General features: G+C 38.3%; 1 protein-coding gene and 1 non-coding gene across 6 annotated transcripts in view; both read right to left on the reverse strand.

The window, feature by feature from the left end:
- AUTS2 (activator of transcription and developmental regulator AUTS2) overlaps positions 1–20,470 on the reverse strand; it is a 1,165,474-nt gene that overhangs the window by 535,205 nt on the left and 609,799 nt on the right. The gene's annotated exons all lie outside the window — the stretch shown is intronic.
- On the reverse strand, positions 14,898–15,002 carry LOC112315086 (U6 spliceosomal RNA). The gene has a single exon (XR_002975851.2). It is a non-coding gene; the product is annotated as a U6 spliceosomal RNA (small nuclear RNA).

Genomic DNA, 20,470 nt, shown 5'->3' on the forward strand with positions numbered 1-20,470 from the left:
AACTCCCAATTATCTATACTTACAGAAGCAAGAATACTAGAACAAAACACATAGATACAATAGATAGATATGTACACATCTCTGTTATCTTTCTCTTCTATACCTGCCCTGACCCTTTCCTGGCTTGATTTATCATCATACATACATATGCTAGGAAGTCTCCATTTCCAAGCAGCAAAATATTTTACAAAAACATTAGAATGCGGTCATGAGAAACCAGACATAACGTGAGCTGGTGTGCATAATGGGGAGAAAATAACATGGATAGAAAAGTTAGGAGAATAGCTCTAATGCCAATTAATTAGCCATATGTCCTACAGCAAGTCACTTAACCTCAGAGATCCCAGTTTTCTCCCCTGCAAATTAAGGTCTGGGAACAGATGGTCTTTACATTTTATTGTTCTGAATGTAATATTTTAGAATTCTGTGATGCTAGCACATATCCAGTTAAAGATATGACTTATTCCTTATGGCCTATGTCTTCCAAAAAGTTGTCTCTGATATAACTAGCAGGAACTAACATTTCCCTCTTTTTAAAGCTTACTTTACTGTGTCTGTTCCTCTCTGTAGTGATCAAGAGCTCCAGTTAAAGGCCCGAGTTCAAATCCTAACCAATTTCCTAAATTGTCAGATAGAGATAACAACAGTACCTACCTGACGGGATTATTAAAAGGATTAAGTGAGATAATGTATGTAATATGATTAGAATAGTGCTTACCACATAATAAGTGCTGAATGAATCTTAGTATTAGTGGTTGTAACTGCTATTTATGGTTGAGTTCACTCAGCTTCAGATGTGCTACTATCCTGCCTAATGTTTCTGTATCACACCTCTTCTGTGATTTACAAAGCTTTTAAAGATGACTACCTCCTTGATCTACCAATTCAAAATCTTATGAGCCAGAGAAACATGAACCAAAGCGCTCTTGGTTCAAGGGTATACTCATTTTTTGTATATGCCTTTCTTGCTCACCCAGTCATGAGTCCCAGTCAGGACTGAATGGTGATGTATCCATCTCTTTCTCTCCCACTTGGCACCCAAAAGATGCTCCACAAGCTCACTGAATGCGAATGCTAAGGGTGCACATCGGACACTACCTGGTTTTACCAGTAGATGGTGGCTGTCAATGTTAAAATACTAGAAAGTGGGATTTTGCTACTTACATAATGGTCTGGTTCATTCTTTAGTGTTCAACAACTCCTGTTGATTCTCTACTGTGTCAAACCTCCTCTAGACCAGGTAATTGCAGAGCATACCACACTGACCTTGTACCTGACCTCCTGGAGCTTACAAAGTAGCAGTGACAACAGACACCATATCATTACAAAGACAATTAATCACAAATGTGATCAGCATTACTGAGGAAATCTGGGGTTTGATATGATAGAAGTAAAACTAAAGCACACACACACAATGTAGATATGTACTAGGCTATCTACTATGAATTCAGTGGTGAAACCGAGGTGATGGGCACAGCCATCAAACTCAAATAATCTGTTTTATTTGCTATAGAGTCAAATTAAAATTAAAAATTTAAAGAGCTGGTCTGGATTTCTGTAAGGTTAGAGTATCTAAAATAGAAATTAAACCCATAGGTGGCAGATCATAGAAACATAATTACTATGGTGTACATGTGGATGTTTCATTCCCCTGGACCATGAGGATAATACTGAATCTCTAAGGCTGGGGAAACCTCATATATCAGTTCAACGTGTATGGGTTACCAGATGCTTACGATAGGCTCTGATGATACAATGATAAATAGAGGGGTCCTCCCTTTCAAGAGTATACATTACGGTGGGAGTGGGTGGGTGGGTGGGAAATTAACCAAAAGGAATCCTGAGGGGAATAAAACTTTTAAACTTAGCTTTTCTTATCTAGCTGCACATCTATCCTTCTACATAGGGTCTCTCACTGAGCCACAGAGCACCCTATTTCTTCTGAGGAAACATGTGAACATATACACCTATGCTCTCTCTCTTTCTGTGTCTATTTCTCTTCGCCAAAGTTGAATGAGACAAAAGATGAATTATTATATGGTAAATGCTGACTCTATTACTTAATCAATTTTCCATGACATTTAAAGAAAATGAGCTCCTGGAGTGAGCAGACCATGTCTTCTAGTCCCGCAGTTCCACTACAAAATCTGGGTAAGGGACCTGGTGTTGATGTAGGAATAAAGTAGTGAGGATTGGTTCAAAATACCTAATGTATTAGTGTTCCCCTACAGATATCCAATCATATACACTTATAATTCAAACTACAAATCAAGAGAAAACATTTTCATTTATTCAAATTGCAACATATTCTTCCTTGGGATCTGGATGCCACCATCTCGAATCAATCTGGGTAAAGTGTAAGGAAAATAAAAAGATGGAAAATTGGTGTTATTTAAAAATGTGTAGATGTTTGGACATACATGTATATACACATACAGATGCTCAAACTAGCATTATATGAGGTCCATCTGGAAAAAGTCCAGCCATTGTTAACATAATGAGAATGGTTTGCGTGACATCCATGTAACCTGGCAGCCAAGGAAAGTAGACTGGAATGTGCATGCATGAACAATGACGACTTCACTGTACTAGTCAGTGGGGTGGTAGATGCCTTTGAGTGAGCACGTGTACCGTGTGGCTGTCACGTCCGAGCAAGTAGAGCAATGAATCTGCATCAAATTTTGCCTTAAGCTTGAACATTCCTCCGTGGAAACTATCTGGATGATTCAGAAGGCCACAGCTATGGGCAACTGGTGATTGGCAGCTTCATCACGACCATGCCCACTAATGCATCACATCTCATGCAGAGTATTTTGGCAAAGCATCAAATCACCCAGGTGACTTGGCCCTCTTACATCCCAGATTTGGCGCCCTACAACTTCTGGCTTTTACCAAAACTAAAATCACCTTTGAAAGGGAAGAGATTTCAGACCATCAGTGAAATTCTGGAAAATGTAATAGGGCAGCTGAGGGCGACTGGGAAAGTTGTGTGAGGTTCCAAGGTGCCTACTTGAAGGGGACTGAGGTGTCATTGTCCTGTGTGCAGTGTTTCCTATATCCTCTTCAATTTTCATATTACATGGCTGGATACCTTCTGGACAGACCTTGTACAGTGACTTTAGAAGTAGAAATAATTAATTTGCGTATGTGTATGTAGGAAGAGAAAGAATTAGGAGGAGCAAGAATCTCAGCAATTAGTTTAGTTCCCTCATTTTTCAGAGAAATCATGTTAAAAGAAGTTTATTTGTTGCTCAAGAGCAAAAAACTAATAGGTAGCAGAGGTGGAAATAAGAACCATTTCTGACTCCAAAAGGAGGGCTTTTTTCACATAGGGCAAATGCATATTAAGAGAGTGTGTGCATGTATACATACAAACAGAAAGTACCTAGTTAAGATTCTGGCACAAGGAAAAAGTATTTAATTAGCAGTAATAATGTTACATATTTCTATTTATTCTTGATATTAGCCATAACTATCATTATGGATGCTGAGTGTAAAGAAGACAGTTTCTTAACTCTTTTTCTTAAAAGCACAATAATGACTATCTCAGACTTGCATTTAACTATTACTGTACATTTTCTGACCTCAGAAGATAGACAGGCAAGTGAACACTAACAGTACCTGAACTCTGGAGCCTACGCACAACTAAGGTCCACAAAAAGTTTGCCTATCAGTATGTCTTGAGGGGAAAAGTCAGTCTAGTCTCACTGTTTGCTGATTTCAATTTTTTCCTTTAAAATGAAAATAAATACAAGGGAATGATATTTTATTTAAGAACCTAATTCCAGACACATCAAGGCCTTAATCCATGTCCCTGTAGATGGTGCCATTACTGATCAAATCTGAATTATTTTTATTCAGCTGCTGCAACCAAATATCCAGACGCCTAGAGAATAACACAGCACGTGATGGTTCCAAGGTGACAAGCTCTGAATCCTCCCTGTGCCACATGAAATTTAATTATCTCCATTGCTTTTATTATTCAAAATATATTGGCAGTTCATCTACAAGATATTCTCCTCTACTTGATTCAGTACAGCTTTTATACTAGAAGAAAAAAGGGAGGAGTGTTGGGGAGAGGGAGAAAACGTATCTCTCTTCCCCATTCCCCACAAGGAGATATGAGGCCGCTGAAGCCCAGTTGTTTTCCCAAGCCCAATTATTTCATTGTGCTTCTCCTCAACAGCACACTTTACCTAGGGAAACAGTCTGCCTAAAACACCACATCATTTAATGGAGTCCCTGAAGCTGTCTCAATTTCATTGCTTCTAACTAATAGGCTGTGATACTTTTTCCCTAAACAGATCAGAGCTCTTCTTTCCACATCTTCCTCCTACAGAAAAGAAAGGGGGGGGAAAAAAAGGAGGGGGCTACTCTGATGAAAGAGTATTCATTCTTGCTGCCATTCCTTCTTTACTGCCTAATACCTGCATTTCTTAAGGGCAGAGCACCTCACTTAATCCAATCTAGGAGCTTCTTTCTTCCAGATAATAACAATAATAGGTGTCTCCTTATTAGCATTAGCAGTAACACTGAGCAGCAGGAATCGACATGCTTTTCAGTAGTTACAGGCAGACAAGTTTTACTTTCCTTGAAAGACCTCAAAAATTTGATTGCCCAGAGTATTTTAGGATTGAGAGAAAAAAATAAGGAAGAGGAAAACGCACCTCTCCTGAAACTCTTTAAGGTCTTTGGGAGATGCTGCCAGAGGTCAAAAACAAGGATTACAAAATACTCCCATTTTCTTCCACCATTCCAGTGTGGATTTAGTATTCGTATGACAAGGGTCACTGGGTTTCTATTCGGGTTTATGTCTTTAAAGTGAGTCTGATCTCCTGAGGGAGTTTTCACCATCCAAGGACTCACTTTATTTTCCCACAAGGAGATGGAATTTATGTTTTTCTTAATCCTTAGTACTTATGTTGATAACTGTATCTTACTGAAATTTTCCCATTCTATAATTTAAACATTTTTAGGGAGGACTTCTTAAGAGTCTACTTACTATTTTCAAAACTGCGCATACTTTTAGAAGGCATTCCTGCAGTCTTCCAGGGTTCCCACCCATGTGGAGAATTCAAGAAAATGTATTGAAAACCCAGGTCCACAGTGAAGCTGTAGAAATACTATAGCTATTTCCTGAAATGTAACACCTCCCCACTCCCCAGGGACAATTTCTGTGCTGCCTGAGATAATGCCTCTTACATAATATGGGTAAGAATCAAAACAGTTAATGCAAATAGCTCTTAACACACTGCTAGAACTCAGCAGCTCTCCTCTTAAGGCAAGATACCACAGTAACATTTAATTACATTTGACATTTAGCTTCAGGTTCCATACGTCTTCCAAAATTATCCTTTGGGTCAAAACATACCTGGATTTTCTAACCTAAAACAGTTACTATTATCTTCAAAGTTAACCCCCCTGACTGGCTTGGGAGGAAAGAGAGAGCAGATATGTAGTAATAAACATTACAGTCCCTCAAGGAAACAAAGCTCCCTTCCTGATTGTGGCTCTTGTCTGGAAGGTATGTGAGCATTCCAACAGTGTTCAATACTCCTGAGCCAGTACACGGGGCATGGTTAGTCCAAAAGGCAGCTAACACGGATTGTAATAAAGATCAATGAAGGTGGGCTTCCGATCAAGCTATTACGCTTATATTCACCAACCTACATATATGGACATTTTCCAGGCTTAAAGATGGTCCCCTCTGTCATCTTTTTATAGTACAATGACAGATTTTGGTAAATCGGGGACCAAGGAGATGAAAGTATTCTGAATATTAAATGCGGATGTGAAGAAGCCTAGAACTAACTGAATTCATTATGTTGGGCAATATTCCTTTTTGTTTTTAAAAGATTTTATTTATTTATTTTTAGAGAGAGGGGAAGGAAGAGAGAAAGAGAGGGAGAGAAACATCAATGTGTGGTTGCTTCTCACGTGGCCCCCACTGGGGACCTGGCCTGCAACCCAGGCATGTGCCCTGACTGGGAATCGGACTGGTGACCCTTTTGTTCGCAGCCCGCTCTCAATCCACTGAGCTACACCAGCCAGGGCTTGAGCAATATTCTTTACAGAGAAGGAAGAAATCATAAGAATACACAAGAAAATAATAAAAGATTATTAAAGTGAATTCTAGGTTGGACCTGAGATTTAAATAACCCTAACAGTAGGTTATAACGAATCATGACAGTTTCTTCCCCAGAGGCAAACCTGACTGAAATAGTCAGGGGCTGGCAAAGGCCTGCTTTGTCAAGTTAGGAAATCATGCTGGGCCAGTTTAATCTGCATAGTGCCTTCTACAGGGATTAATGTTTTTTGGATCTTCTTCCCAGTGCTTGTTATTTTGTTTTGTTGCAAAAGTCAATGATTTTTTTTTTAAAAGGCTCTTCATTTAGGTTCTGCTATGTGACTGTGAGCAAGTTACTTTACCTCTCTAAACCTCAAAACTTCCACCCATATAATGAGGTAGCATTTAGTGGTTTAAACAGAATTCTGCATGTAAAATATTAGCACTGTGCCTGGCATGGAGTTAAGGGCTTACTAGGTGTTAGTTTCTATTAGTATTTGTGTTCACGATACACATCTGTCTGTATTTCTATTTCATTGGCATAATCATTTCTAATAGTGTCTTCAAAAGCAGTTCTTTTTTCTGTCTGATAAGATGAGAAGACATATTTTAGATCATGTCAAGCAGCCAAGAAGGGCTCTCAGGGTTCTGTAGGCTTTGGACTCTGTCAAGGGAGTATGCCATCGGAGTTTAAGGAACACAGATCTGGCCTACAACAGCAGGTCTACAGGTAGTCAGGCTTGGACCAGACTGAAAACAAAGGTAGTGGGATGCCATTTATGATAACAAGTACGGACTGCAAGTATCTCACTGGGTGTTCACCATCCAAAGTCAATTCTTTTTCCTCACCATTTATCCCATCTTTACCTTCTTCTACCTGCCCCATGTCTTCCTTTTCCCTCTTGTAATCACCACAGTGTTGTCTGTGTCCATTAGTTTGGTTTTTATTTGCTTAATCCCTTCATCTTTTTCACCCAGCCCCTCAACCACCCCCTGACAGCTGTTAGTCTGTTTTCTGTGAGTCTGTTTCTATTTGTTTGTCTATTTTGTGAAATCATATGGTATTTGTCTTTCTGACTGCATTATACACAATACAATATACAGATGATTTACTATAGAATCATATATTTGAAACCTATATAATTTTATTAACCAACGTCATCCCAATAAATTCAATAATTTTTCAAAAATACACTGTTCAAAAGCAATAATGGCACAGAACTGTTTGTAGATGCTGGAATGGCAGTAAGAATACAAAATGAATGGGTAACAGGGCTTGCCTAGCAGAACTACAGGCTGTGGCGATATGGAATAAAATAGACACCTCATTTTTCCTTACATGCTTTGTTGTACTCATTGAATTAATTTGATGTGTGCATCACTGTTTCAATTTTTTTTACAAGGAGAGTTACATGGTTTTTTAAAGAAAAAAAATCCCCCTGGGTTAATTACATTCTCATCATTTGGTTTTCCTCCTCTCTTCTCTGGGCACATATTGGCTTTCTCAGATTGTTTTTACCATCTATCTAATGGTGGTCTTGCTTGCTTTTTGCCTGTGGGTCAGAACTCTCACATTCACACAGAAGTAACATGATAACAAATGCAAGGAGCCTCTCTTTAACACCCCGATTCCCCCTCCACGTCATTTTGCTCCCTAACTAGATTTTCATCTGTCCATCCATATTCCATTTGGAGCATCAGCAGTCTCAGTGGAGATCATGCCTTCAGAGTTTCTTTACGCCTTCAGCTTTCAGTTTGCTGCACTGTGACATGTTCAGACCAATAAGGATTTTCCTGTCTTTACACTGACAAGTGAGAAGTGAGAGTTTAAACATGCTAAAGGTAATTAGCACTAAGGCCTTGTATAGTCTCAAGTTCATCTTAGCGAGCCTGATGAAGTGACAGCTTTTATCCTGCTCTCTTATTTAGTTCCAAGATCTCCTCTCAGCTTCTCACTTTCTACATCTGTGTTGAATTAGTAGTACTTTCCAATTAGCCAACTACTATAAAATACAGACTTAGCTTTTTTAAAATATAGACTTTGTTTGCTGAAGATACATCAGAAGTGACTTGAATAGTATAAAACTTTCCTTTCATTTAGCAATTTTACAGCCCCAAATTCCAAATCAATATTCTAATTTGTCAGAATTAGAAAGTCCACACTAAATCTATGCATTAACTAAGAAATTTTATATGAGACAGGGATTTTCCCCCTTGATTCAAAAATACAATCAATAAGAGAGACACTCTTAACAGAGAGAAAGGAAGGAACACAATATTTTTAAGTGCCTACTATGAAATTTATAGTAACCTATAGAGTTCATGGTAAATTCTATAGGCTACTATAACCTACTATAGGTCACTGTCACCAGGATTTCATTTTATCTTTTCGATCACTTTGAGTAAGGTAATACTGCTACCATTTTTATAGTTAGGGTAACTGAGATGGGGTAAAGTTAAATAATTTGCCTAGAACCACAGTTATTTAAAGCAAGTGTCTGAAACCAATGACCACTTCCTTTATCTCCCCTTATATGAAAAAGAAATTGTCCATTTAAAATTAAATTAGGGTAATTAAAATGATTACATATTATCTGTTGCATTTATTCACATGGGATACAAGAACATATTGCAGCAGAAAAATGTGAATAAATCCGTGAATTGCCTTATGATTGTACTTTAAAATTAAGAAAAAACAACAAAGTTACTCTGAACTACAATACAAAAAATACATCCCTACAATGCATGACTATGAAATAAGACACGAAGGGTGACAATATGATACATAAACATAAACTGGGGCTTGTATTATCAGCTTTCACATCATTAGGAAAGTAGTGGATCACATTATGGAAGATTCATATATAATGTGACATATTGTTATAGTACCAAAATGTACGATATCTGAAAGCCAGTTCAATAAGCTTCAACAATATATTGTACTTAAACCTAATGCTTGAAGAATATGCTGTGTTGATGTTTCTGGAAAAAACAGACCATCTAATTTCAGGGGTATATACTGCCTACAGGTACATTTTACAGTATTTTAACAGAAAATGATACACTGAACAAAGTGTGAAATGGTTAAACACAATGGAATGAAAATCCTATGGTTGAGGTCTGGCCAGGATGGAGGCGTAGGTAGAAACCCTTTGCTTCCTCGCACAACCAAAAGGAGAAAAACAACCAGTCTAAAATCAGTAAACAGCCACAAGTGCCAGAAAATCAAACTGCATGGAACTCCGACAACCACGGAATTAAAGAAACAGTCAAAGAGAACAACCAGACCAGTAAGGTGGCAAACGGAGAGAAAGCTCGGGGAGGCAGTGACCGTGGGGGTGGGGCTGGCTGCAGGGTGGCAGCAGGCTGTGCAGGAGGAGCTCACTTAAGGGAAACTGAGATTCAGAGGTGGTTGTGGACTTCGACGGTTGCCCCAGTGGGAGAAACTCCCAGTCTCACATTAGTTCGTTGAAAAGTGTGCTAGAGAGAGCAGGCGAGCGGCATTGTTCCCTCTCTGGTCCCTCCCCTACAGGCAACGCCGCAGCACAGCAAGGAGGTTTGCCCTGCCTGGGTGAATAGCGAAGGCCCCACCCCCCTACAATTTATCAGGGGCCTCAAGCAAAGAACTAGGGCCAAAATGAAAGAACAGTGCTAAACCTCAGAAAGAGCTATGCGAGGAGGATAGAGTCAGCATATCTGATGGAGAATTTAGAGGCCTGGTAATCAAAATGCTCCCAGAACTGACTGAGCTTGGTTGAAAAATGAAAGAACAAATGAAAGATACCCAAAATGAAATAAAGCAAAATATTCAGGAAACCAACAGTGACAGGAAGGAAACCAGGACTCAAAACAACAATTTGGAACAAAATGGAGAAATAAACATCCAATCGGACAAGAATGAAGAAACAAGAATCCAAAAAAATGAAGAGAGGCTGAGGAATCTCTGGGACAACCTAGAACATTCCAATATTCGAACTATAGGGGTGCCAGAAGGAGAACAACAGCAAGAAATTGAAAACTTATTTGAACAAATAATGAAGGAAAACTTCCCCAATCTGGTGAAGGAAATAGACTTCCAGGAAGTCCAGGAAGCCCAGAGTCCCAAAGAAGTTGGACCCAAAGAGGAACACACCAAGGCACATCATCATTAAGTTACCCAAGATTAAAGACAAAGAGACAATCTTAAAAGCAGCAAGAGGGAAAGAAAGAGTTACCTACAATGGAGTGCCCATAAGGCTATCAGCTGATTTCTCAAAAGAAACCTTGCAGGCAAGAAGGGGCTGGAAAGAAGTATTCCAAGTCATTAAAGGAAAGACCTACATTCAAGATTACTGTATCCAGCAAAGCTTTCATTTAGAATGGAAGGGCAAATAAAAAGCTTCCCAGATAAGGTCACGTTAAAGGAGTTCATCATCACCAAGCCATTATTATATGAAATGTTAAAGGGATTTATCTAAGAAAAGGAAGATCAAAAATATTAACAGTAAAATGACAACAAACTCAGAACTACCAACAAATGAACCTAAAAAAATAAAAGAGAAAAAAAAATGAAAACAAAAACTAAGCAAACAACTAGAACAGGAACAGAATCAGAGAAATGGACATCACATGGGGGTTTTCAGTGAGGGGGGAGGGGAGGAATAGGGAGGAAAAGGTACAAGGAGGAAGAAGCATAATTGGCAGGCATAAAATAGATGGGGAGAGGTCAAAAATGGTATAGGAAACAAAGAACTCAAAGAACTTATATGTATATCCCATGGACATGAACTAAGGGCAGGGGAATGCTGGAGGTTGAGGGGTACAGGGTGAAAGGGGGCTAAAGGGGGGAAATTGGGAAAACTGTAATAGCATAATCAATAAAATATAATTTTAAAAAGACACAAAATAATAAAATTCCTGATAAACAAATAGAAATATGTTACTTGTACTTTCATCACCTATTAAAACTTATTTAAAAAAAAAGAAAATCCTATGGTTGAAATGTTCATTTTCTTCATTCTGGAGAAAATTATAAGCAATGGGATTACACAAGAGTGTATACACTATAAATTCTATAGTAAACTCCTATTGCTTTATAAGCATAAAAAAAGGCTATGTTAGGTTAAATAGAATTCAAACAACATCGAAAAAAGAAGAGTAACACATTGGCCACCAAATGTCCATTTCTACAAGAATCAACTCCAAGGAGATTTAGGGAAATATTACCCCATGATAATATACTAATGACAGCTAATCTTGTTACTGAAGTAGAGTAACTAGAACTCATCCCAGCCCAGCCTGTGAGATGAACAGCCCCTAGGTCAGAATTTGATCCTGCAAAAAATGCAGCAGTGAAGAAATTTGTGAAATGATAGCTGAGTAAGCAAAAGACAATTAAGAAATTTCCAACAGCTGCTAGGAGTTGAGATGAGCCAACTGGCAGAAAAGAGAGTTTTAATACAATTTTCATATGTAAAAGAAAACAAAAGTACTCCATTTACCCTTTAATGTACAGTATTTCTCATTCCATTCAAACATCCACTTTAGCAAAGTGAAATCTAAGAGGCATTACCTAGCAAAGGTTTGACTCTGATTAAATGCCACCAACACGTATTACCATATCTTTGGCTGAAGTCTTAGGTATGCCAGAAAGTGCAAAAGGAAATGGTAACAGAAAAAGGGTGCCAAGCTATTGAGCAATTTACTTCTAATTGCAATTTTGTCAGGTGCATAACAAACACTTTGTGCTGTAGTCTCTTGTGCTCAGAAGCAATCTAGACATCACCACGTGAACAATCTGAAGATATTAATCACACATCATCAGCCATTCAGCTATTATTCATCCTGAATATGCTCCACTCCAAACCACAATGAGCATTGCACCAGGAACAGATAACCGCTTCAGGCTGATACACTGGCCTATACAACGTGGCTTCACTAGAAGGATAACAAATAGATAACAACAAACTCAATGTGGCTAGGGGGTCAGCGCCTCCAAAAAAAGTTAAGAGCTCAGGTGATCTGTATGTCATAATTTCTCCTCCCTCCCTCAGTATCAAGAAATAAATAAAACAATCTCTGAGGGTGCTCAAGACAGAAAACAAGCAACTGTTAAGTGTCAGGGACCTTGCATATATTGTCTCATTTAATATCTCACAGCTATGTTTATACCCATTTTACATACATAGAAACTGAGGCTCAAGAAGGCAAAGTAACCTTTTACACAGATAGGATGATTATTCCCCTAAATGGTATTAATCTGGCTCCAAGCCTTATGTGCCTAAGAATCTTTCCTTCTTGACGAAATCAGTAATCAAACATTGCCTGGCCAAAAATTCAGTGTCATGGGAGGGGACCTGGCTTACATAAAGTAAAATATTGTAGCCCCAGCTTTCCTCCTCTGGTGTTTCCTGTCTTCTTTCTCAAGCTCCATATAAACTAAATTTTGGCCATAGGATGTCCCTCTTCAGTTTTTGATTGACCATTTTGCCTCACTATCATCTAATTGGAACTGGTAGGGGCACTTACAGGCACACTCTCCTGAGAAATGAGGGTGGGCCTGTGCAGTCAGCTCTGCACTTGCCGCACTGACACCATCCTCAGAACATGGGACTCACAGTCCTTTCATCAGGTTACACTGGGTAATCACTAATGCTGAGCAATCCTGGCAGTTCTTGCTGTAACTCTTATAATTTTTGGAAATCTTTGGCTTACTTGAAGTTTCATTTAGGTGCCTGTTCTTTACAAGAGATATAGAAAAAAATACCTACCTAGACCTTTAGACAAATAGCTAGACAATAAAAGAAAACAGAATACCCATTTATGTTCACAGGCTAAGAAATGGTGGATTCCCTACCAACAGGGCACACAGCTCATATTTAGAGGATGCTGAGAGTCAGTGTCATACAAAGTTCTTAAGAAAGTTCTAACGAAAATATAGGGCTCAGTCCTTTCATTCTTCAAACTTCTGGTGTAATCTCCAAATCCTACAGTTCTTTTTCTCAAGCTCACACCTGATGGGCTTCTTATTTCAGACAGAATCACAGGTAGCCCAACCAATTTCCACTCTACTGATGGAGATTATCTCTCCTCCCCTTGTCCCTCAGGATATGTCTTCCTAAATCTTTTTCTATGATTATTCCCACACCAGGCATATCTTGTCTTCAGTTTCCCACTCTCCCCAATCTCAAAGCACTGTCCACCTCTGCGGCCTTCTGGTCCTTTTCAGAGCAGCTGCCCTCCTTTCTCTCCTTGAGGACCTTCTCTAAAACATTTGGCCTTTCCTTAGGCCTGTAGCTTCATTCACAAAGGTTAATCTTTACTTTAAGTGGGCCTGTCTATTGTCTGTGTGTATCTAAGGTAACATACCTTTAAATGTTAACTGATTTTTCTTTTCCTCTCAGAGTCACAACAGTGGGCACTGAAGCACTAGACTTCATGGTATCTTGTTGCCCATATACCATCTATGTGCCGTAAACGTTAACTATCCCGTACCACCAACGTAAAAGAAGTATGTGTCTCTCCATTCTGTTTTTTTTATCATATCCCAGAGATTTCCCCCCCACACCCTTAATCTACCACCAAAGGATTTCGTGTAAACCCCACTCGGTCTCTTCCTTTCATTCAATGTATAAAATAAGCTGTACAAATGCCATTTTCTGGAGCATTTTCTCAACCTGTTACTTCCTGGTAATTGCTCCCAGTTTGGTGTAAATAAACTCATAAAATTTCTCAAAACAAAACAAAAACAACTTGGCCTTTCAAGGCTGGCCCTTACTCAAGCCGCAGTTGTGGAATCGTAACCCTAGCCTCAATGAAAAGTGTGTATGTCTACGCAGAAATATTTAGCAAGTCCCTGGCACATAATGGCACTCAACAATTGTCAGTGTACCGCCAATATTAATGAATGCAACAAGAGAAGGAAGTAAATGTAAGATTTATGACTAATTTGGGGTTGGGAAGAGTTAATATGACCTGTTTATCAAAAACCTGGATTTTATCAGGTGAATTATTACATGCTCAAGGCTCTAGACCCCTCTCTTTTGTAGAGAAACAGTCAAGTCATTCTGGGAGGAGTAATGAAGGCCCAAGAGTGCCGACTGCCATCAACACGACAAACTATCTTTCAGCTACGTGAGGCAAGCACTAGCAATTTTCCTTTTGTTTGGTGTTATTTCAAAACAAAGCCAGTTGAGCATGTCTGACAATCTATATTCTTCCTCTTAGTCTTATTCCTACACATGTCAATTCTTAAGACATCTGATATCAACAGAGTAGTCCTTTGAAATTTACACAGTCTAAGAATCCATTAATCTGAATAATAAGCTCAGATGATTTTAATGTGAAAATTAGTAGTAGCTGCGACAAAGCTTCCCTCATGGAAAACCGAGGCTGAATGACTGCTTTAGTGCAGTCTAAGTTTTCACTAGATGGCCTCTTAAACAAAGAGGAAAGCCTTGGCCACGTGAGTATTTAAGCATAATCCAGTCTACATGCACCTGATAGACATGGGGAAAATATTCACGCAAACATCCCAATCAGAAGCCATCAAATATGATTTAATGGTTAATTATCTTAGTTTATTTCCATTTATCCATATGAGCTAAGATATCTTAGTTCAAGGATAAAGTGGTCATTTTCTTAAACTTATCCTGAACACCACCATAAACATTTTAAACACTATTCTTAAATTTGAAACTATATTCTTAAACTATAAACTTATCCTAAATACCACGTAAACACTGTTCTTACTTGTATGACAATCACGTAAAGATTCGAATGTTATGAACAAAAATGCAGTGGAACCTCTTCACTGTCACAAGTTACATTCTCAAGTCCATATATATTTTTTTTTAATGTGGACTTCTTCATGAATTTGTGAGTCATTCTCGTGCAGGGGCCACGCTCATCTTTTTCATGTCATTCTAATTTTAGTGTATGTTCTACTGAAGTGAGCCCATGTTCATATAATCTTTAAAATTCTTTGGAATAGCTTCCTCTCCCATTAAATTTATTGTCAAGTCACGATCAGACTTGCAAGGTTAGTATATAGGAGGGTGGTTCAGAACACAGATTATAGAAGCAGAACACCTGAGTTAACTATAAGACTTTTGCCATGTTATTTAATCTCTGGTGCCTCAGTTTCCTTATCTGAAAAACAGGGATAATAAAAGCACCTACCTCATAAAATTGCTGTATTACACTTACACATTTTAAGTGTGCCAAAAGTGTTAAAAATCATTATCATTACATCTGTCTTTTAATAGTTGGTCAACTTATGTCTTGGTTCAAGAGTGGCAATAAGCAACAAATATAAACAAGAAGTCAAAATATATTGACAAGTAACAGTATTCACACACAAAAACAATTTGACAAGAGTATAAATACCTTATTTTTTTTTAAATCTTCACCCAAGGATAAATTTTTGATTTTAGAGAGAGAGGAGGGAGGGTGGGAGAGGAGGGAGGGAGAAAGAGAGAGAGAAACAATGATCATTTGCTTTCCGTACACACCCCAACCAGAGACCAAACCCACAACCTAGGTATGTGACCTGATCAGGAATCAAACCTGCAACCTTTTTGGTATACTGAATGATGATGCTCAAACCAACTGAGTAACCTGGCCAGGGCTAAAGACCTCATCTTAAGCAGAAAAGAGACCTAATTAAACCCTCCTTAAGTTTCTTATTTAAGCCAATAAACAAGCAAACAACAGCAGGTCTTCAGGCTCAATCATCACCAATGATGAATGCTTCCTGTATGGCTTCTAAGGGAAAATTGTAGAAAACAGATTCCTATAAACAAATTCGTGTAGTTTTTCTTGGCTTTCAAACATAAAGACAACATCAGGTTTCTTAGACATCATACCAAAATTTCCATAAAATTCGATCTCATTATATACAGCTGTATTGATAATGTACTTCAACTCTGATAAGGCCCAAGCAACTACGAAATTACCTTTTGACACCATAAATGCTAAAATTTCATTCTAAGAGGTAGATCCAATCCATACCGAAACACTTCCTGTAATTATCTCCTTCAAAGTGGACCATATTTCTTTTGGAAATCCTCATTTTCCAAAACAACATACATGTGTAGAAAAAAAAATAGTGGTATAATAAATCATAAATTTCTAACTGGGAAGATCATGGTGGGAAATCATGCCCCAGGCACATAACTTTTTAGGTAAAAGGCATATCTTTGCCTTAAGGCAAGCCCTGTCCATTCATCCTATGCCTGGGATAACACACCTTCTAAGATAGCAAATAATGTTAACTATTCTGTAATCCAATCCTGGCCTTGCTTTCTCCCACTTTCATGTAATCTTCCTTATGTTTTCTCCTTAATTTGAAATGCATAAAAGAAACTGCAAAACTCTTATTTTGTGGAGCATTTGAGATCTTGCTCCCCGGCATATGCTGTCAGTTCAGCTCAAATAAACTTACAAAAATTCTCTACAGATTTAGAAATTTCTTAAGGCAACATATATTTTTAATGTAAAATTTCAATATTTAATACAACATTTTTTGCTCATAATCTCTAAGTCTAGATCTCTCATTCTCATACCAATCCCATTGGCCTGCAGAGCAAAGCACTACTATGCCACTAGTGATGACATATTCCAAGCATAATTTAAAACTCATATTATATATTGATCAATTCTTATTCTTTGATTCCATATATGGAAAGATTTGAAGGTCTAAATTATAATTATATGGGCCTAAATCTAGGTTATTAATGCTTCTGAAAAGAACATGATCTCCAAAAGTAGAAAGACAAGTAATGGCTTCGTGACTGACTTTTCAATCTAAATAGCATAAAAATGGCATCACTTTAGCTCTTCTTTCCTTGCAAGCTACAATGAAACAATTTGTTCAATCTTCAGATGAATGTGATGCGTATCCTTCTGCCATCATGAATAGTGAAACAAGTGGCCTCTCACACAAGAAAAGGCCTCAAAAAGGCATTAATTTCATGATTAAGGTCAGAAAAAGTAGCTTAATGTCATCTAGACCTAAACCAAAACCTTTGGTTTTCGTGTCTCAAATTATTTGCTGTATCTGATGGGTAAGAACAATGACATGGGTATTGAAATGAATTGCCACAGAACACTAATGAGTATCAATTCTTGAATGGTCTTCTTTGTGCCATCCTTTGCTAAGCAATGGGAACAAAAATAAATAAATAAAACATTACGTCAGGAAGTTTAAAATCTAATGGAGGAGACAGACATGCATAAATAACTATATCAGGTATTAAACTGTATTTCAGAAGCATCTAGTAGTCACATTTGGTGACAGGCACATTTATCTCACTTTCATCTATAAATTATAATAAGGATGAACCGTTCTGGGGTATGTACAGCTTATGCCAAAATATAGCTTGAAAGAAAGGAAACACCCAAGGCAATCCGTATAAGCCTCTAGCTCAGTCACAAAATAGAATTTAATATTGTAAAAACAGGACCTTCCCTGGGTTCGCTTTCCTCAGAGGCACATCTCTAACTTCTGAAAGCACTTCTCATCTGTAGCCACTAGATCAATAGAAGGGATTTTTTTCTTCTTTGGTTTCAGACAGCCTTTTGACCAGAAAATACAGGGCTGAAGAAGCTTCAAACCTTGCAACAGTCAAAAACCTGTCTAGTCGAGAAGAAGAGAGTTATATTTAAGAGTCTGTGCTTCATTTACTTCATTTAAAAAGTATATATTGACCACAAATGAGGTCAGGTATGGTCCTAAACCTTGGGAATACTAACAAGAACGACCACTAGATTCTACTGCAGTGGGAGAGGCACACAACCAGCAAAGACATGGTCAGAGGGGAAAAGATGTGAACACTTTAATCCCAGAAGAACTGTAGGGTCAGATCAGGAAATTCTTATTTCTGGGAGGCAGAACTCCTGGGAAGCCTTCCCTGGCTTCTGCACAGGCTTTTTTCTCCAGCCTCGGTAATTGCCTTCTCTGTGGCTAGTTTGGGAATTACTTTCTGTATTCTGTGGCGACTCATCTTTTTATTGGTATATAACCAGTTGATTTTCTTCTTGAGGTCAGGCATGGTAATTACACCTATTTGAATATGCTCTCCAGCAAAAAAACAAAGAAAAATTAATCTAAGATAAGTTGTCAATTGAAGAATTGAAAAATCACCAGTATACTGAAGTCACAGGACAAAATGATAAGATTTTATTTATTTACTTTTCGATAGAGGGGAAGTAAAGGAGAAAGAGAGGGAGAGAAACATCAATGTGTGAGAGAAACATCTATTGGTAGCCTCTCACACACCTCCGATCCGGGAACACCTGAGCTCAATCCACTCAGCCACACACCAACCAAGGCATGCTGACTCTTCTTAAAGAAAACCTTACTCTTACGAATTTCTCTCAAAAACTGACCCTCATTGGCCAAACTGGAATAGATACTTCTGCTTCCTCCTTTGGATTTCAGTTCTTTCAGCTGTAACTAAATGATGTAACAAAATTATAGGAGTATTTATGAAGCTTTCTTTGGCCCTAAACTATTTTGGCCAGAGAACAGTTAAAGGAAAACTCCCTTATTCCATGGTTAATTAGTAAGAATGCTTCATGCAAACTCGCGAGGGGTTTCCAGCTGTGCAAGTCTGCAGGGTGTAGTAGGAGCAGATAATGACTCTAGAATATTGTTCTATGGGATTTTTCTTGCCATGTAAAGTCCTAAGAATGGCTTAACTATAAATAAACACAAAGATGGCTCCCACAAAGAAAGCAACTGAGAAAATGATTAACCAAATTGAAGACTTTTACAGTATTACTCCTACAATAGTAAGCTAAATACAATGTAAGTTAATTGGAACTTGATGCAAAAACAGTACTTACATTTTCATTACTGCCACCACTCTTTCCTGATGAGGAAATTAAGGCATAGAGTGGTTAAATTATGTGAATAAAATCTAATACTGACAACCAGGTATCCAGATTAAAAAGAGAGTGAACCTTTAGTTTAAACAAATAAACTTGATTTATTTCTGCACGTACGTTTTTTTTTTTTTAAAGAAAGTTTTATAAGATAGAACTTTTGGACCTGATTTGTTTTGATTGTTATTCCTTCTAATTGTCTAATATTATCTGATCACACTCTTCACCACAATGTTCTGATTCTACTCGACAGGAATCAGTAAGTAGAGAGGCTGCCACAATATGGTAGGTCTCACCTGAAGCAGACAGGAAACGCATGAGGGGAAGGCACTCTCAACAGTCCTAATGAAAGGGAATTAACAGACTGCTGCAGGGGTGGAAAAATCTCTTTTCCTATTTCCCCTCTAAATTCTCAGCTGGGGCCCCTGTAACAAGAGCCAGATTAACAAGAAAAAAGCTTATAAATGTATTTATTACCAAGGTTTTTCTCCTGCTAATCTGAATTTAGAAAAGAGGGGACTAGGAGAAATGTTTACCTCCCTGTCTTGACAGGGCACTACAGACAGATTTGGGAAACGGAGTTGGTAAGGACTCCTGCCTTCTGCAGGCTTTTGTCAGCTGTCCCAGCCCTCTGGAGCAAGCGGAGTGACCAGTGTTTTACTGTCTCTTTATGACTGTTAGAATTGTGAGGGAGGAAAATTATCTTTTCCTTTTACCCTTACACATTCTCTGCTGGGGCCCCTGTAACAAAAGCCATTAAAAAGGAATGCACGTACAAATCTATATAATTTTAAAGTTTTACACCATGAAGGAACCTTCATAACCCAAACAGGTGGCTAAACCTGGGCATTTTGTTATGCTGGGTTTGATGAAGAGTGGAAAGTCCTGGAAAAATGCCATAGGACAAAAGGTTCGAGCTAAGTGTAGTGAAGTGGGGACATGTAGCAAGGCCTGTTCATTCAGAGTCCTTTTTGAATTCCTCCAACTTCAGAGATAATGACGCGCTTTTCCTCTGGATATGGGGAGGGCACTGCTCACAGGAGGGTTTTACAATCTGTTTTAGGGGAAGGTCAGAAAGTCTTTCCTGCACCTGCCATTCTCAAATTCCTTCATCTTGAAATATTCAATAAGCCAAGGAGCCATATTTGGGGGTAGTATGTCCTAAACCCCATTACTGTCACAAATTACACCCAAGAGTCTTTAAAATTCCGAAATCCCTAGAAGAACCTGGAAAGTACTTACACAATGAAATTTGTTTTCCTGAAACCACCACTGTGGTACCTATAAAAGGATTTGTAGCAGACTTGAAAGAAATGAATGTATAGTTTGAGACTAGAAAAAGGATCTGGGCAGATGGGCAGCTATAATCTCAGAGAAACATCCATTTGGCTGACCCTGGAGAAAATGGTCACTTTACAAAGCATGAACTGAGACTCTCTGGAAAGCCTTCTTTTCTCACAAAACCTCTACACATTCATGAAAGTTATCCTTTGATTGCAGGCCTTTATACAGAGTCTCCAAAAGTGTTACTAAAAT

This window comes from Desmodus rotundus, chromosome 1 (genome assembly GCF_022682495.2).
Source record: "Desmodus rotundus isolate HL8 chromosome 1, HLdesRot8A.1, whole genome shotgun sequence".
In the NCBI taxonomy this organism is placed as follows: Eukaryota; Metazoa; Chordata; class Mammalia; order Chiroptera; family Phyllostomidae; genus Desmodus; species Desmodus rotundus.